General features: G+C 42.8%; 1 protein-coding gene across 4 annotated transcripts in view; it reads left to right on the top strand.

The window, feature by feature from the left end:
- Positions 1-19,595, top strand: part of G3BP2 (G3BP stress granule assembly factor 2) — a 76,816-nt gene that overhangs the window by 23,410 nt on the left and 33,811 nt on the right. Inside the window, exon 1 of one of the 4 annotated variants that reach the window (XM_045880991.3) lies at positions 18,662-18,877. The exons of 1 other annotated variant lie outside the window; for it this stretch is intronic. The gene's annotated coding sequence lies outside the window, so the exon portion shown is untranslated. Of the gene's footprint in view, positions 1-18,661; positions 18,878-18,954; positions 19,072-19,595 lie in introns of those variants that run through there. 2 more of the 4 variants (XM_045880995.3, XM_045880997.3) reach the window with 2 other exon arrangements.

The following is a 19,595-nucleotide window of genomic DNA, read 5'->3' as shown; positions in this document are numbered from 1 at the left end:
CCAATGTACAGGAGAAAATAAGAAAGTTGTCGAGCCAGACCGAAGCGTTGACTAGGAAGGGCCCCGCCATCATAATCAGCTGGGTGCTGGTGTGTGGTTTTGAACAATCTGCCCCACGTCTCTGAGACTCCATTTCCTCTTCTGGAAATGGATATAATGATTCCCACCGTGCAGCTCTTTGCCCAGGATGAATTAACAACCAATTGGAGTGGGTTCAAAAAGGATAGAAGAGGAATCAGAGATAGCAGAGTTTTTACTCTGAGGAAAAGCAGAGAAATGGGGATGTGGCTAGAAGGGAACATGGTAGGGGAAGTTTGTTACTGCTTTTCAGCGGGGCAACTTTAAAGAGTGTTTCTCTGTTGATGGGAACGATCCAGTACAGAGGGAAAAACGTGATGATGGACAATTGCCAGAGTGATATTCTTGGGTAGGTGAGAGGGATGCTTGGCCTTTGGAAGGAGCATGGTATATGGAAAGCAACAGGAGGGACAGAGGAGTGCAGGGTGTAGGGCAGGAGAACAGGAAAGAGCCCTGATTGCTCAGCTGGGTTGTGGGCACGTGATGAAGTCCCTCCCTCCAGCAACTGCAGAGACAACAGGAATGCCTTGGGAGGCCAAGTGGGGAGAAGTTGTCTACAAACTTGAGGAGAGCAGAAAAGCTGTGACATAGTTACCTAGGAGGGGAAATTGACAAGAAATTGTGCGGAATTGTAGTGGTGGTGGAGGTAGGGCCCCTGGGAGTCAGTAGGCAGGAATTTGAAGTGAGGTCAGAAGGCAGTGTTGTGTGTTTTCCTCCAGGCACAGTGACTGGGCTAAAGACAAGGTGGCAGCAGGGCTGCTTCTTTCTGGAGGCTCTCGGGGAGAATCGGTTTCCTTCCTTTGCCAGCTTCCAGAGGCCACCTGCACTTCCTGGCTCATGGTCCCTCCTACATCTTCAAAGCCGGCAGCTTGGCCTCATTGAATCTCCTTCACAGATTCTGCTTCTTTCCTCAGGTCGCCTTCTCTCTAAAGTTGGTCCTCTTGCCTCCCTCTCAGGAGGACCCATGTGATTACTTTGGGCCTGTCAGGATAATCCAGGATCATCTCCCCATCCCAGAATCTGTGATCAACATCTGCAAAGTCCCTTTTTGCTATGTAAAGTAACATTCACAGGTCTGCGGATTAGGACATGGACATCCTTGGGGGGACCATTATTCTCTCTCCCATAATTATGTTTTCATATGATTATTAGCTTTTTGTATTTCTTCTTTTGTGAACTACCCATTCCTGGCATTTTTTTCTATTTGTTATTAGTCTTTCTAATTCATTTGTAAGAACTGTTTCTCCCTTGAGGATATAAACCCTTACAGGGTAGCATTTTGCATATTTCCCCCTAGTTTATTGCTTGCCTTTCAATTTTGTTTGCAAGATATTATCTAATTTACAAAAGTACAGTACTTTTTAAAAACATTATATTGTGGAAAATGTCAAACAAATGAAAGTGGAGAGAATGCTGTATTAAATCTCTACATATTCATTGCCAAGTTTAAATAATTATCGATTTAAGGCTAATCTTATATATTATATATTATATATATATATATCCTTACCCACATCCCCTAAATTATTTATCATTTTGAAGCAAATCCCAGGCATCATATTTCATCCATAAATATTTCAGCAAAATACATTTATTTCATAATTTAAATTTTCTTATATTATTTTCTCTAAGGCTTCTGTTTTCGGTGCCATGTATAAGAAAGCCCAAATCACTTGTCTTTTTAAAGAGGATGTGAAATAAAGTCCGAATATAAGGGTTTGTACTTTTCAAGGAAGTTCTGTTTCCTTTAAATCGTTTTTATTAGCAATGACCATTTTCTGGCTGCTTAAAAACAAGTATATTTGAACACCTACCCTGTAGAAAATGCTGTGAATTTAATTTTGTTGACCTTGTGTGCATGTGAACAGGGAACTGTATAAAAGGATTATAATTATAAAATTAGCAGGCTGCCCACTGGTGTCTGCACTCTTGATTTAGTCTTTTTTCCGTGACGACACCAATGACCGGGAACAACTGCTAGAAGGTTGGCAATTGCCTGTTGCGCCTGCATCATTTACAGGTTGAAATGTTTTTGTTTTTGTTTTGCCAAGGCCACTGGGCACTTGTGTGGAAGTAAAAACACAAATGCGCAGCAAAGGAAAGAACGTATCCCCTCCTGCGTAGTCAGTCTACTGCTCCTTGACCCCTCCATGTTCCCAGAGGAATGAGCCCCGTGGTCCTTCTTTCAACACGGCCCAGACCGTGAGGGACTGTTGGCAACCATGGATGGAATTGGAGAGCTGTTGGCTTCCATTTTGAAAAAGAAGAAATATAACAAGTACAGGACTAAGTAAGCATACATGATCTAGGTGATTTCTTATTTCTTTTCAGACATGAAAGGGGGTGGCCTGGCAGGAGTTCAGTGTGCGCTTGTCATAGCCTAGCAAATCCACAGCCAAGACAAACACACCTCCAACTTTACTGCCATAAATACCAATGGATTGGTTGGCACCCACTAATTTCCTATTCTTAACCTCTTGCAAGCCGGGTTCCACCCCTTTCCATGAAAACTCTTCTTCTGAAGGTTACCAGCCAGATCCTGGACATTATTTCAGTCTCTGTCCTGTGTGTCCTTTCTTCGGTAAATGCCTGTTACCAGCCCCCCTTTTATTTTTTTAAAAAGTTTTAAAAATTTATTTAAATTCAATTAATTAACATATAATGTATTTAGTTTCAGAGGTGGAGGTCAGTGATTCATCAGTCTTATACAACACCCAGTGCTCATTACATCACATGCCGTCCTTAATGCCCATCACCCAATTACCCCGTCCCCCCACCCCCTCCCCTCCAGCAACCCTCAGTTTGTTTCCTATGATTAAGAGTCTCTTAACAGCCCCTTCTTTTAAACTCCTTGCTCTCTTAGCTTGTGATGTTAAATGATTCTGTTCTATTCAGGTTTTTCTGTGTGAATCTTTGACTCTTATGGTGGTTCCTTCCCATCCCTACATCCCTTAAATGTGAATGCTTTGAGGGTGATGTGCTTCTCCCTTAGCACTGATTTCTCAGCATTCCCCCCAAATCTCAATTTCCAGCCTTCTTTCCTGAGCTCCTGATGCATGTTTCTAGCTAATTTCTGGGGATGCCCGGGACTTCTTAGCCCCGCTCCCATCTTGAACTCTAGGGGCTGCACACCTGTATCCATTCCCTCCACACTCAGACCTGCCCAGTTCAGGAAACATCAGGGCAGGAACTGAAGGATCACAATTTGGCAAACTTAGAATTGAGTCTGATTGGCGGGCCTGCTAGGGCCTGCAGTCACATAGCCTTCCATCCTGAGGACCTCAATGATGTTTGTCTTGCCTTCCCAAGAATGTCGTGCTTCCTGTAGGTATGAGGCCTGTTTTGCTGAGGCCCTGAAGTGTTGATTAGTTTTAACAGGTCCCTTCCCAGACAATCATATCCTGTTTTGTTTTATTTTTTTCCCAGTCCCACCAGTCGATGTCCCCCACCTTCACTGACAGAGTCTTCTGGGAACTGGGCCTTGAGCCATAGGGCCATTCTCCTGGACATTCATTAGGTCTTGATTGTTATCCCTTCTTCTGTGTCCTCCTGCCACAATTTCCTTCATGTCTTTTTTACTTCATCCTCAAAATTACTGAAAATCCCCCCAACTGTTTCTGGATGTGGCACCTCACACTTCAGCTCTTCCTCTCATCTTAAATCCTGGAACTTGGTGAGATATAAATGTATACTTACCTCAGAAGTAGATTTTTTTTTAAATCATTAATTTTATTAGCATTCTTTTCATTATTTATTTTCAACTGTGTATCATATGTAAAGTCGGAGGGCCTAATTTTACTAGTGTTCCATAAAGTCAGGCAAGCACTCCTTTGACATATGTGCTAGCTAAAGTTGCACGTAAAATTTTCAAGCACTCACCTTGATCATATTGCTGCGTAGGAAAATGCCTTCAGGTGATTTTCACCCCATGCCATAGTCTACACTTAAATTGGTGTGCTATTTGGTGAGGTCTTCTACAGTTACTCTCTTTAGTATTATTCTTTTTTTCTTTTTTAAAGATTTTATTTATTTATTTGAGACAGAGAGAATGAGAGACAGAGAGCATGAGAGGGAGGAGGGTGAGAGGGAGAAGCAGACTCCCTGTTGAGCAGGGAGCCCGATGCGGGACTCGATCCTGGGACTCCAGGATCATGACCTGAGCCGAAGGCAGTCGCTTAACCAACTGAGCTACTCAGGCGCCCTATTTTTTTCTTTTTCTCCCCCCAGATTTATTGATATATAAGTCATACATAATATTCTATAAGTTTAAGGTATACAGTGTGAGCATTTGATATAACTCTTTGGTATTAATAGGAGGACTCTCTTTCCTTCTCTTCCTCTTCTTTCTCTCTCCCTCCCATTCTTTTTTTTTTTTTTTTTAAGATTTTATCTATTTATTTGTCAGAGAGAGAGAGAGAGCACAAGCAGAAGGGAACAGCAGGCAGAGGGAGAAGCAGGCTCCCCTGTGAGCAGGGAGTCCCATGTGGGACTTGATCCCAGGACCTCGGGATCATGACCTGAGCTGAAGTCAGATGCTTAACTGACTGAGCCACCCCGGCGCCCCATCTCTCCCTCCTATTCTAATTGATTCATTAACTAGATAATTATTGAACACCTGGAGAAGCAGGCCAGTAAATGAAGAGATGAAGCAGGTGGTGGTAAAGGCTGCCCAAAACTGAAGAGAGGGTGCCCCATCCTGAGGGAGCAGTAGCTACTGATCTTCCCACTGTTCACATGTGGAGTGTGTGTCCAGTGCTGTCAAATCATCATCTTTTTCAAGAAAAGCTGGCCATCTGGATTTTGGTATGAAATCTCCCAATTTTAAATATGAAGCATCAATTCAGAAACCTTTTAAACACTGTGAGGGCTAACCAGAACAATTGTGAGCTGGATCTGGCCTACAGGCTCCCAGGTTGTAATCTCTGCTCTCCAGAAACTTCTCAAGTCCCTCCATTTTCCCTGATACTTTGTGCCGTTATGGCTCTTTTTTTTTGTTCTTCATGTCCCATTATCTGGACTGCCCAACGCCATTCTCTCCATTGATCCAAATCCTAATACTTACCTGATCTCTCTTTTTTTTTTTAAGATTTATTTATTTATTTGGGGGCACCTGGGTGGCTCAGTCGTTAAGCGTCTGCCTTCAGCTCAGGTCATGATCCCAGGGTCCTGGGAACGAGCCTGCATCGGGCTCCCTGCTCAGCCAGGAGCCTGCTTCTCCCTCTCCCAGTCCCCCTGCTTGTGTTCCCTCTCTAGCTGTCTCTCTCTGTGTCAAATAAATAAATTAATTAAATAGTTAAAAAAAAATAAAAATAAAATCTTAAAAAAATAACAATAGTTCTTCAAATATAGGTTTTGTTTTTGTTTTTTTAAAGTGTACAATTCAGTGGTTGGTTTTTTTTTACGATATACACAGAGTTGTGCTACCATCACCACAGTCATTTTTAGAATGTTTTCATCACCTCAAGAAGAAACTCTGTCCCCCTTAGCCATCAACTGCCAGTCCTAACCAACCACTAATGTACTTTCCTTCTCTATAGATTTCCCTGTTCTGGATTCAAATGTTGGTTTTTAACCCAGGTGCTTCATTGATGCAGGACCCATGTTGATCTTTGTTGTTGTTGTTTTTATTTATTTATTTATTTTTAAAGATTTTATTTATTTATTTGACAGAGAGAGAGTTAGCGAGAGCAGGAACAGAAGCAGGGGGAGTGGGAGAGGGAGAAGCAGGCTTCCCGTGGAGCAGGGAGCCCGATGCGGGGCTCGATCCCAGGACCCCGGGATCATGACCTGAGCCGAAGGCAGACGCTTAACGACTGAGCCACCCAGGCGCCCCTGTTGTTGTTTTTAATTTATTTCTTACTTATGTGCAGGAAAAAAGCATAAACCATAAGTATACAGTTCAGTAAAACTGTGCAAACTCAAGTCACATGTAGCCAGCGCCTGGGTTCAAGAAACCAAACCTTCTCAGCATCTTTCAAGCTTCCTGTATGCCTCCCTCCTTCAGGGGTAATCACTCTTCTGACTTCTACAAACATAGATTCGTTTTGCCTTTTTTAAAACTTTGTACCAATAGAATTATAGAATATGTCCCTTTTTGTGTCTGCCTTTTTACTCAACATTATGTTTGTGAGTTTCAACCATATTATTGCCCATAGCCATGATGATCTTTTGATGTTAAATTAACCTAATTTTCTTCAGAACAAGTTACTTGAAAGGTTCATTGAGACTCCAAAATATTCTTCACATGATTTATTAAATAAGCTACCTCCCTTGCTCAGTATGAAAATAATCCATACCTGAAGGATTTGTTTGGGAATTTTAATTCAGAAGACTGACATTGTTGAAGGCAAATGATACAGTTTTGGTCTTGCAGAGCTAGTTGGCCAACTCATTAAATTTGAGCTAAATAAATTTATGGTTTTTTAGAGATTTAGAGATTTTATTTTTTAGAGATTTTATTTGTAAGTAATCTCTATATCCTACGTGAGGCTTAAACTCACAATCCCAAGATCAAAGGACTCTTGATCTACTGACTGATCCAGTCAGGCACCCCCTGAACTGAATAAATTTAAATGTTTATAACATTTAACAAACATAAGAGTTTGAATTCCTTATCTAGGTCTTTCTTTCTGGGATTTTTTCCCTGGGATCTTTATTTTGGGAACTGCTTATGATTTTTCCTCCTATTTAAACTTTTTTTTTTCTCTTTCACGTCTAATATCCAGTACTGTAGACCAGCCCCTTTCTTCACCCAAGAATGTCTAAGTATAAGACCAAACATAGAGCTAGGGATGAAGTAGTGGTTTTATACCTACAAGTGTTAGAAAGTGCCTAGTTTCCTTGGCAATTTCTTCTCTCCCTGCACTCTCAAACAGACTAGTGGAATGCTTGCTAAACATGGCAAAGTACTTTGCACAGAAATTTGTCCTCTGGAATTTCTTTTTATGGACCAACAAGATTTGCCCTCCACGATAAAGCAGGAGGAAGGTCTTTGTGGATTAAGCCTTCCCTAATGTATTTGAATGTTCAGGTATCTTATAGCAGCTCTGAAAGTGGGGGGAAGGGTTCAGGTCTCCTGCTGTGGTCTCTTCCCCAAAATAAGCCTCACAGAGTAACTAGGGTATGAGGTCGGTATCTTGGTTTGAGGCCAGCCAGATCAGAAGCATTGATAACAGAGGCTCTGACATTTAAAATACACCCAACAGGGCGCCTGGGTGGCTCCGATGGTTAAGCATCTGCCTTTGGCTCAGGTCATGATCTCAGGGTCCTGGGATCGAGTCCCGCATCGGGTTCCCTGCTCAGTGCAGAGCCTGCTTCTCCCTCTCCCTCTGCCACTCCCTCTGCTTGTGCTCTTCTGTCTCTCTCTCTGTCAAATAAATAAATAAAATCTTTAAAAAAATAAAAAAAATAAAAATAAAATACACCCAACAAACATAATAACCAATAAATGTGCTTCTTTCACTAGATAACTACTCCCTTGTGCCCATAAAATTAGCAATGATGTTTTTAGTCCTGATGTTTAGTCAGAAATCCCTAAAAATGATTTGTTTGAAAAATGTATCCCCAAGCAAACAGTCAGGCAGAAACCAATTACTTCTGCAGGTTTCTATGACTTAAGCGTTGCTCCAGCTTCCTCTGTGATTCCCTTAAGATCCCACATTGTACAAGAAAGGTCATCAGACCCCTGAAAGTTCCAAGGCGAGAAAAAAGTACTGCTTTTAAATGCTTAAAAACTGTACATTTTCTCAGTTCGCAGAGAAAAATAGAGAGGAAAGGTGGAGTTAGTTCACGGAAATTAAGCCCAGCTTTTCCAAGATGTATGTCTTGTCTTTGTTCCTCACAGAAATAAGCGTTCTGTGATGGAAGTGTTTGCACAAATTACTTTTCTAGGATTTATATACAGTGGGAAAACTTGAAGAAAATTTTTTGTGAAATGCCATTTACTCCCCACGCCTGCCTTCTGAGACGTCATGCCCCACCTTGAACTCAATGTTGTAGTTAGAGCAAACAGTTGTACTTCCCGACACAGGTTCCATCACCTTTGCTCTTGCCGTTCTTCTGCCTGGGACAGTGGTTGTAAGCCCTTGCACTTTCTTCCGTGGCTCCCTCTCGCTTCACCTTCCAGACCCTGCTTAGGTGTCACCTCCTGCGTGAATTCGAACCTCTGGTTTGACTTAACTGCCCCTTCTCTGTTCTCACAGCGCCCGGAGCTGATCTCTGTCTTAAACCTTATTCTGTTACAGTGACATTAAAATTCTTGGTATGCATCCCTCCTATCAGCATACACACTCCTTGAAAGCAAGTTATTAATAAAAATGATTAATTATGTGACCCTTCTTTTAGTTTTCTTTCAGAAATCATAATATTACCTCATTTCTAAACTTTAGGTTTAGTTAAATAATCCTTCATGGAAAACATGCAGCTTTATGAAATGCACATTATCCTTATTTTGTCTACTATTAAATAGAAACCATTTAAATAAAAAAAAATTTTATTTTGGGGCACCTGGGTGGCTCAGTCATTAAGCATCTGCCTTTGGCTCAGGTCATGATCCCAGGGTCCTGGGATCGAGTCCTGCATTGGGCTCCCTGCTTCAGCGGGAAGCCTGCTTCTCCCTCTCCCTCTGACCCTGCTTGTGTTCCCTCTCTCGCTGTGTATCTCTCTGTCAAATAAATAAATAAAATCTAAAAAAAAAATTATTTAAAAAAGATATTAATTAATTAGAGAGAGGGAGAGGGGCAAGAAGAGAGAGGGAGAGTGGGAGCATCTCAAGCAGACTCTGCTTGAGATGCTCCCACTCTCCCTCTGCCCCTCCCCCCGCTCAAGCACGTGCATGAGTGCTTCCAATAAATAAATAAATAAATAAATAAAACGTTAAAAAAAAGAGAAGAACATAGCATTCTTTATACTATAAAGCCTTCATTTTTTTTTTAAAGTAAACTCTACCCCCAATGTGAGGCTTAAATTCACAACCTCAAGATCAAGAGTTGCGTGCTCTAACTGAACCAGCCAGGTGCCCCTAAAGCCTTCATCTTAATAAACCAACTTACCTTGATATACACTGAAGAAGAATGTGGTTCAGATCACAGGTTTTTTTTTTTTTTTAAGATTTTTATTTATTCATTTGACAGAGAGATAGAGAGAGAGCACAAGTAGGCAGAGTGGCAGGCAAAGGGAGAAGGAGAAGCAGGTTCTCCGCTGAGCAGGGAGCCTGACGCGGGGCTCGATCCCCGACCCTGGGATCATGACCTGAGCCGAAGGCAGAGCCTAATCGACTGAGCCACCCAGGCACCCCCAGATCGTGGGTTTTTAACCCTTTAGGACATAGATGCATTTAGAAGACAATGAAATACAGACTTTTTCAGAAAAAAAAAAAAAAAGACATATACAATTGACCCTTGAACAACACGGTTTTTAAACTGCATAGATCCACTTATATTCAGATTTTTTTCAATAAATACAGTACAGTACTATAAAGGTATTTCTTCTTCCTTAATGATTTTTAAGTAACATTTTCTTTTCTCTGGCTTACTTTATTGTAAGAATATAGTATAGAATTCATATAATATACAACATATGTATTAATCTACTGTTGATGTTACTAGTGAGGCTTCCAGTCAACAGTAGGCTATTAGTAGTTAAGTTTTCAGGGAGTCAAACGTTATATGCAGATTTTTGACTGCACGCAAGTAAGCACCCCAACCCCCATGTTGTTCAAGGGTCAACTATACACACATAGGTACAAAATGTGCATGGTTTCATGAACATCCTCTATCTCCATCCCCTGAAAATGTGCATAGACCTCAGGTTAAAAACTGGTTTAGAACAACATATAAGGAAATACATTAAGGAAAATCATAAAGGAAATAAATAGATCTGAAACTCTAACAATTCTTAGGAGCGCTTTTTTTAAAAAAATCTTTTCCTAACTCTGCTTATAGAAAAGCCCCAAACTCTTTTATAATTCTTTTACTTAACGGGCTGAAAGTTCCTTGGGTTTTCTACAGTTCTTGGTTGCTTAGAGAAAAAACCTCTGCTTCCAACATTATTGCCCCTGTGAACACACTTTATCTGGGACTACTTTCTGGTCACTAACTTTCAGTTGTCTTTCCCTTTTCAAGTCACCACAAGAACTTGGGTAATTTGGGGCCATGGCTCTGGTGTTAGAGATCAGGTCTGGGATCCTTGAAGCCCAGCTAGATGTGGGAATGTAACTGGGAGCTGCTGTTTTGAGCCAGCTTGTAGGAGCCAGGAATGCTCTTCCATGGCCCGGCTCACCCAGAGAGTGTGAGTCAACAAGGCATAGGTCAGAGTGGCAATCCGGAATAAGAGAGGTAGAGATATTTTTAAAAGCCAGGCATCTGGTCTGACCAGAAGGATAGGACAAATCTTGATTCTGAGGAGGATTCTTGCCTTCGTCATAAACCTCATATATGCCTCCTGCTGAGGTAAAGCCTAGAGAAGTATTCTGCTGCCATGGGGCCAGAATCCAGACGTTAGCTAGCCTAGAACCTGCAAGGAAATGGTTACACCTGGAAACCCGTGGGTGGAAAATAAGGCCTGTTGCTGAGACTCAGTGTTTTGCTCTCAACTGGGCAATGTAGAAGAAAGCCAAAATGCTTTCAGGGAGTATCAAGGGTATAATTTTTTATGATGATCTTTTTCCAATCAGAAGAAATTTCACAACTTCTTTCCTGTCTTTTAAGTTTTTGGTCTGTATGATGAACGCCTTGTAGTTTGCATACAGTTGGGTTTTTTACTACCTGGAATAGTTTTGTTTTCTTCCTTCCTTCCTTCCTTCCTTCCTTCCTTCCTTCCTTCCTTTCTTTCTGATTTTTTTTTTTTTTTAAATAATCTCTACACCCAGTGTGTGGGCTTGAATTTAATAACCCTGAGATCAAGAGTCCCATGCTCCACCGAGTGAGCCAGCCAGGTGCCCCACTACCTGGAACAGTTTTATAGCCTGGTTGCTAAAAGAGACTTGGTGAAAATAAATTTGCTTTTAAAGGTACTGTATGCTTTTCCTGCTCCTGAATTTGACTGTCTTTTTAAGACAAAGACTCATGGAATGGTCTCTCTGTACTACCAAATCACATATTTGACCCAAGAGGAGAATGGAGAGTGGAGGGATGGAGGGTAGACCTAGGCTAATGTCTGTTTATGATTTTATGACCCTGCCGTGCTGAGGTCCCCCAATATTGAAGGTCTGCCTCAGTTTTATAATAGGAATCAGACCTATATACCATCTATGGTAGAAACTGTGCTAAACACTATGATTAATCCTGCCAACAAACCTAACGCTGGCTGTTTATCCCTGAAGAAACTAAAGGTCGAAAAAGTGAACTAACCTGACCAGTATCAAAACACCGATTAGTGAAGGGGTGCTTCTGTGGCTTGATCGAAGAGCATGTAACTCTTGATCTCCAGGTGGTGAGTTCGAGCCCCACATTGGATGGAGAGATTACTTAAACAAACAAACAAACAACAAAAACTAGTTAGTGAAGAAAATGGGATTTCATCCCTTTTTTCCCCCACTCCTATATTTAAGTGGAGGATTGCCCCTCAGCTTCCCTCCTCTCCCACAACAAGGAAATCTGGCTCAGGTACACTGGTTGACACTGAGTTAATCCATTAGAGACTGATTAATAACCCACCAGAATACTATTTCACAAAGGGGGATATGCCTTTTCAATGAATAGATTATCTGCTGAGCAGGGCCCCTCCTCTGGGTCAGAGTGCTTGGTGAGCATTAAGAGGGGAGAACTGGATGACCTCAAGGCATCTCATATCCAGACTATAAGGCTTGAAAAAGTAAACACACCGTGTAACCCAGTAATGACTAGAATATTCGTGTCTGCCAAATATAATCTACCCTGGACAGTGCAAGATAAATACTGGTGAAATTTTGCCTCCTTCCAAAGTCATCACTTTTTGGACTTCAGGCAACTCAGGGCAGATGACTCTTCCTTTATTTACATTATGTTTAGTTGTACTTCCCAGGATTACTGTATCTTTTAGATCACTCAGCCCGAGGTGATTTTAGCTGTCATCATAACTTCATGAGCATTGGATAGAATCTGTTAGAATTTACAAACCATTAATCAGATGGGTTACTTTTGTAATCCTGTAACCTAATTCTTTGGGTTGATTTTTTTTTTTTTAAGTTTATTTATTTATTTATTTTGGAATCTCTACACCCAACGTGAGGCTCGAACTCACCACCTAGAGATCAACAGTCACACGCTCTTCCGACTGAAATCAACTTTGGGGTGATTTTTGATGAGATTCTCATCTCTAAATTCTGACGAAGTGACCTCCTTCAAGTCTGCAGCCTTTTTTCTCCCAAGCTGGTAGCATTTAGAATCTTCCCTGCTTGGGCGCCTGGGTGGCTCAGTTGGTTAAGCGACTGCCTTCGGCTCAGGTCATGATCCTGGAGTCCCGGGATCGAGTCCCGCATCGGGCTCCCTGCTCGGCAGGGAGTCTGCTTCTCCCTCTGACCCTCCTCCCTCTCATGCTCTCTGTCTCTCATTCTCTCTGTCTCAAATAAATAAATAAAATCTTAAAAAAAAAAAAAAAAAGAATCTCCTCTGCTTGAAGACTTTAATAGTATGATCAAAACCAGTTAGGTAGCTAACACCTACCACCTACTGCAGGCAGTCATATTGTTACATTTTATACTTAGCAAATGGGTAGGTCACTCAAATGTTTTACGCACCTTTCTGGATGGGTGACGTATTTTGACACAATGATCAAATGGAGAAGAACATTTCTTTAGACCCTAACCTGTCCCAGGCTTACAAGGATAATGGATGGAAAGATTTCAGGGAAAATTAACGTTTGATTCTTTCTTCAGGCTATAATAGCCTTTCTTCTATTCTGTTCTAAAAGGAATGGATTCATCCTACTCCTGGGAGCGGGTTTCTCTTTGCATCAGAAAGCTTTGCAAAGGAGCCAGCTGCACCAAGAGAGCCCTGAAATTCCCAAGTAACTTGTTTTCCATCGGAAGCCTTGCTCCAAGGCTGCGGAGGTTCATCATTTAAGAGTGGAATGTGGTATAGTGGCAGGAACCCCGGGAGATTCTGGGGTCTCTTTCTAAATTGGCCACTTTTAGCCTTGCGCAGCTTGCCTACTTGGTGAATTGCTTGTGAAACTGAAATGAATTGTGTTTGAAAGTGTTTTGAAAACTGTGAAATGCTATACAAATGTAAGTTTTACTTCCAAGCAAATCAATGAGCATTCATGGAAGAAGGAATCAGTTGAAAGCAATTGGTGCCTATGCTTTTTATTTTTTATTTTTTTTATTTTTTATTTTTTAAAGATTTTATTTATTTATTTGAGAGAGAGAGAGAATGAGAGACAGAGAGCAGGAGAGGGAGGAGGGTCAGAGGGAGAAGCAGACTCCCCGCTGAGCAGGGAGCCTGATGCGAGACTCGATCCCGGGACTCCAGGATCATGACCTGAGCCGAAGGCAGTCGCTTAACCAACTGAGCCACCCAGGCGCCCCGGTGCCTATGCTTTTTAAAGCACCAAACATTCAGTGCTTATGTTTATTGAGCATTTACCCATGGGCCAGACATGGTTGTAGATGTTTTACATCTAATCTTCACAGTACTCTAATAAGATAAATATTATTGTTCCCATTTTACAGATGAGAAACTCTGAAGCACAGAAAAGTTAAGCATCCTACCTGAAGTAAAATACCTAGGTAATATACCTAACAAGTGTTGAAGTGAAGCTAGGATGGAAATCCAGGCAGCCTGGCCCCAAAGCCCAGACTATGCTGCTGGCATCCTAATCCTTACTAACTGAATTGGTTCCTAGCCCAAGACATTTGTTATGCCTGTCTCAAAAGGTTAAATGTCATGTAAGTGTTGGAATGCTAAAATTGTGATGAGTAAAGATACTTTGCAAGAAAAACAAGTATCCTTTCAGGATTTGGATTTGACCCCCAGTGCCTAGTCTTCATATTTTGGAGTCCTACGGGCGCCTTGAAACATGCATGAAAAGTCATCTCTTACATACCTACTTCCTCAGCAAAATGGTGATAATGCGTTTTAAGATCCGGTTAGGTTGGGGTGCCTGGGTGGCTCAGTCGGTTAAGAACCTGCTTTCAGCTCAGGTCATGATCTCTGGGTCCTGGGATCCAGTCCCACGTTGGGTTCCCTGCTCAGCAGGGAATCTGCTTCTCCCTCTCTCTCTCTGCCTGCTGCAGCCCCTGCTTGTTCTCTATCCCTCTCTCTGACAAAAAAATAAATAAAATCTTTAATATAAAAAAAATAAAACATTTAGAGTAGTTTACTCTTGCCAGACATGTTAAACTGTGATAGAGACTGGAAATTTCTACTCATTAGTCACTTCCATTCTTGTTTTCTAGACTACAGACTATGATTTTTGGATATTTAAGATGCCTCCAGTTTTAATTTTTTTAATTAATTTTTTTATTTTTAAGATGCCTCCAGTTTTGTTTTTTTTGTTTTTTAATTTTTTAAAAATATTTTATTTATTTGACAGAGAGAGACAGCGAGAGCAGGAACACAAGCAGGAGGAGTGGGAGAGGGAGAAACAGGCTTCCCGGCTGAGCAGGGAGCCCGATGTGGGGCTCGATCCCAGGACCCTGGGATCATGACCTGAGCCGAAGGCAGACACTTAACGACTGAGCCACCCAGGCACCCCTGCCTCCAGTTTTTAAATGGTGATAAATAAATAACATCACAATGAACTTATTTTTTTTTTTAAGATTTTATTTTTAACTAATCTCTATATCCAATGTGGGGCTTGAACTCACAACCCTGAGATGAAGAGTCACATGCTCCACCAACTGAGCCAGCCAGGCATCCCCATAGCAAACTTATTGGTGCATATCCTAAGAGGGCTATATACCTAGAAGTGGAGTTATTGGCTTAAAAAGTGCAAACATTTTAAAGTTTTTGATATATCTTGCCAAATTACTTTTTTTAAAGGATTAATTAACATTTACTTCCAACAGAAATGTACAAAGGGGCTTGGTTTTGAATATTGGATGTTTTCATTTACAAATATTTACATTTATTTATGGTTTGCCCTTGTTTCATTTTGACAGCTCTTCATATGTGTTTAATGCTATGCACTTTTTTCTATGAATTGGACTTCCTTTGCATGTTTTCTGATTAGGTTTTTTTTTTTTTTTAATGTATTTGAGAGAGAGAGAATGAGAGAGAGCGAGCACATGAGAGGGGGTAGGGTCAGAGGGAGAAGCAGGTTCCCCGCCAAGCAGGGAGCCCGATGCGGGACTCCATCCCGGAACTCCAGGATCATGACCTGAGCCGAAGGCAGTCGCTCAACCAACTGAGCCACCCAGGCACCCCAAGGTTGTTTTTTTTTTTTAAGATTTTATTTATTTATTTGAGAGAGGGAGCAAGTGAGAGAGCACGAGCTGGGGAGGAGCAGAGGGAGAGGGAGAAGCAGATGCCTTGCTGAGCAAGGAGCCTGATGCAGGGCTCAATCCACGGACTCCCGGATCATGACTTGAGCCAAAGGCAGATGTTTAACCAACTGAGCTACCCAGGTGCCCCTTGATTAGGTTTTCATATTGATTTCTTATCAAATTTTATTAGTCCTTTGACTCAAATTTATGACAGCAGTGTACAAGTACATAGCTTATATTTATTTTGGTTATATCCTCATAATTTTCTTTATAATTGATTCTCCTGCCTCTAAGCTTAAAAAGTTATTCCTCATCTATGTAACCATTGGGAAAAAAAAACATTAAGCAGACCTATGTACTAACATAAAAGGATGCCCAAATTATATTGTTAAGAAAAAAGAAGGGGCGCCTGGGTGGCTCAGTCATTAAGCGTCTGCCTTTGGCTCAGGTCATGGTCCCAGGGTCCTGGGATCGAGCCCCACATCGGCCTCCCTGCTCCGCGGGGCGCCTGTTTCTCCCTCTCCCTCTCCCCCTGCTTGTGATTCTGCCCTCACTGTGTCTCTCTCTGTCAAATAAATAAATAAAATCTTAAAAAAAAAAAAAAAGAAAAAGAAAAAAGTAGTATCCTGCAAAACACTGTTTAATTATGACCCCATTTCTTCCATCTATCTTTATATATATATATATCTCACACATACACACACGTTTATTCATTAATTATTTTTGAATGTCTCCTTTGTGGCAGAGATACATCTATGAACAAAACAGACTAAATTTGAACCCTTATGAAACTAGAGTTTATTGGGGAGGCCAACAATTTTTAAAAACCCACCAAATGATACATGTCAGGCAGTGAGAAGTGCTAGGAACAGAAATAGAACAGGGTGAGAGGTGGAGAGTGAAGGGTTTCCTCTTGATTCAGTGCTCAGAGAAGACCTATGGTGGCATTCAGTTCAGTTGGAAAGTATTGAATGAAGTAACTAGTATATTATTTTATATAAGAGTATGGATAGAGCTACCTGGTTGGCTCAGTTGGTTAAGTGTCCGACTCTTTTTTTTTTTTAAAGATTTTATTTATTTGACAGAGAGAAAGACAGCCAGAGAGGGAACACAAGCAGGGGCAGTGGGAGAGGGAGAAGCAGGCTTCCCGCGGAGCAGGGAGCCTGATGGGGGCTCGATCCCAGGACCCTGGGACCATGACCTGAGCCAAAAGCAGCCGCTTAACGACTGAGCCACCCAGGTGCCCGTTTTTTTTTTTTTTTTAAGATTTTTAAGTAATCTCTACACCCAACGTGGGGCTTGAACTGACAACCCCGACATCAAGAGTTGTATGCTTCACTGACTGAGCCAGCCAGGCGCCCCAGTCAGTGGTTTTTAAAGTGTGGTTAGGAGAGGAGCGATAGATTGATCACCTGGGAACTTGTTAGAAACGTAAATTCTCAGGCCTCAACCCAGACTTGATGAATCAGAAACCCTGGGAGTGGGGCTTGGCAATCTGTGTTTTAACAAGCACTCCAGGTGATTCTGATGTACGTTAAGATCTGAGAACCATTGCTCTAGAGAAACTTTTGTATCTATGCACTAGGATCCATTTCGGGAAGAATAACAGTGGTTGTGAATAAGAACCCCAAACTGGAAATAATCAAAATGTCAATCAGTAGTAGAGGAGGTAAATCCTGACAATTAATACAGTGAGAGTATTCTACAACTTGTGGTTCTAAGGGCATGGAGTGTGATCGCAGACTGCTAGTGTTTAATTCCTAGCTTCACCCAACAGTAGCTGTCTGAGCTTGGCAAGTTATTTGATCTCTCTAAACTTCAGCTTCCTCATTTGTAAAATGGGCATAAAATAGTAACTACTCTATAGGGTTATTGTTATGCTTAAACAATTACATAAAGTAATTTGAAGAGTTAGATTTAAAGGGCAATCTTCATGTAATATGTTATGCTTCAAAGGAAAAAAAAACGTCAAAGTTCATTTCATAAAAGTTATGGTCTTCTCAAATATTTTTCATGTAACAAAATGATTAAGCAAACTAAGGTAAAAACAGTGTAGTTTTTGAAGGTTCAGATGTTGCCAGTGCCTCTGTAAACCTCGGGTTTCACATGTGGAAAATACCTTAAAATTGCTCTTAAAACTGATGAAATGTCTATTCCCACATTATGTTTGGTACATGGGCATATAATAAATATGTTCTTTCCTTTTCTAATTGCCCTTTCATTTCTTTCATCATCTTCTCAGCCCTTCCTTCCAAAAATGCCTCTGCTGTCTTGATATCCTTTTGAGAGACATTGCCAGAACTAAGGTGCAAAGTGGCTTCCTTGACTGTTAAGATTTGGCTTTTTCCATGAATCAAGGTCACGAGAGTCAGTGTCTAGTGTTTTCCCAGCTATGCCCTGGGGCCAAGTCTGGGCCTAGATCTAGGACAGGGCTGTAATCCTGATATCTCCTGGGATTTCAGCCTTTTAGCGGCCTTAGTATGTAAAACGCTTAGTGTGTATTTAGCAACACCTAAATACACAACAGGCACACAAAGAGATTCTTTCCCTCTCTTTGCAGGCCACATCATATTTTTCTACATCCCAGGGCCTAGCACCTAGTAGATTCCGTAACATATATTGCTTTGAACGGTTAGGGTGAATTTGACCTTCTCGGTGGAGTTTAATACCTCCGTTTCCTAGGATGGGTTAATAAACAATATAGGTTGAGTTTGGGGTGCAAACAGCTGAAACCACCGGCTGCATTTTATGGTCTAGAGCAGCAACCTGCAGACACCTAGTTCAAAGAGAAAATTCCTTCCCTTTCAACATTAATAATCAAAAGGGACCAGAAATATCGCTCTCCAAAAGACGCCGCAAAAGACAGCGCTGCAGCCAACCGGTTCCTGTTCGGGCGCAATCTCGAAGGGCGGCGAGGCCAGAGCCGTAGAGCAGTAAAAAAAACAGCCTCCTTGTGACGTCAAATCAGCGGACTCTCGCCGCGGCTTGAGGCCGGTTCCGGTTCCCCGGCTTTCTGGGCGCGAGAGTACGTGAGCGCGGCGGCGTTCTGCGCGTGCTCCGCAGAGAAACGAGAAGGTTGGGTCCAGCTCGCGAAGGAGATGCGTGATTGGCTGAAGCCGTGCTGGGGGGTTCCCCAGCCCTTTCGGCAGGGGTAAAACAATAAGAGGGGGCGGTGGCAAAGGGGGCGGGACGTCCGTGTTCCTTGTCGCTCGCCGCAGCGCCTGGCGCCCGGGAAGAGGTGGTTGTAAGGAAACGAGCTCGCGGCTCTCCGGCTTCCGAGGCTTGAGGTTTGTCGGAGGGAGGGGGCGGCGAGCGAGAAGAATCCGCTGCAGCCGGTCCTCGGCGACTCTCCTGTTGACCTCCGCGCGACGTACCCGCCGCCGCTGTTGGTTGGAGGTGTGTACGGGGGCCGAGAAGGGAGGTCGGTGTGGTGGTCGGAAGGGGACATTCCCTTCGCGCGCCGCGGCTCGAGGCAACCGTCCTGTGCGTGAGCCGTAGTGTCGGAGGTGTCGCGGCAGAGAGAGACATTGTTCTTGCCGGCTGCCTGCGCTGCCGTGTGTGCGTGAAAGAAGCCAAACCTTTCTTCTCAGGTGAGGGGTGGGAGACCGCGTGGGAAGGGAGGTGACCGGCGCGCGTTGTGCGGATGGAGGGCCCGGAGGGCACAGGTGGGGCCCGGATTTGTTGGAGATGGGGTGGCGAGCTGGGAACAGGGACGCAGCAGCTCCCAGAGGCGCGCTGGTGGAGGCCAATACGAGACGTGGAGGAGTAGGCTTTCCGGAGAGGATGTTTTAGGGTGGGGAGCCCACCAGCCTTGTCTCCGAGGGGTTTGCGTCTCTTATTCCCCGGTTCTAAGGGAGCCGGGAGGCCGTCGCCGCCCCGCCCGTGGGGGAGGGGAAAAGAGGCTGTGTCGGCGGAGGCAGAAGCGACGCAGATGCGAAAGTAGCGGCCTCCGGGCACCATTTCTGTGCATCGAAACAGAATCCGGGTTTGAAGGCAGCCGCCGCTTTGCTTACCCAGCACCTAGTGTTCCTCGGTCTTTGACCCCCCTTCGGGTTTATCCCTAACGTGTTCAGAAACCCGGGCTGTATATAACGTACACCTTTTCTTGCTCTTT

The sequence above is a fragment of the Mirounga angustirostris genome, unplaced genomic scaffold (genome assembly GCF_029215605.1).
Source record: "Mirounga angustirostris isolate CCGP_5_RB_7025 unplaced genomic scaffold, mMirAng1.0.hap1 SCAF_2, whole genome shotgun sequence".
NCBI classification, from domain to species: Eukaryota; Metazoa; Chordata; class Mammalia; order Carnivora; family Phocidae; genus Mirounga; species Mirounga angustirostris.
Note: the sequence above shows the minus strand (reverse complement) of the source record. Positions and strands in the feature narration are given on the sequence as shown.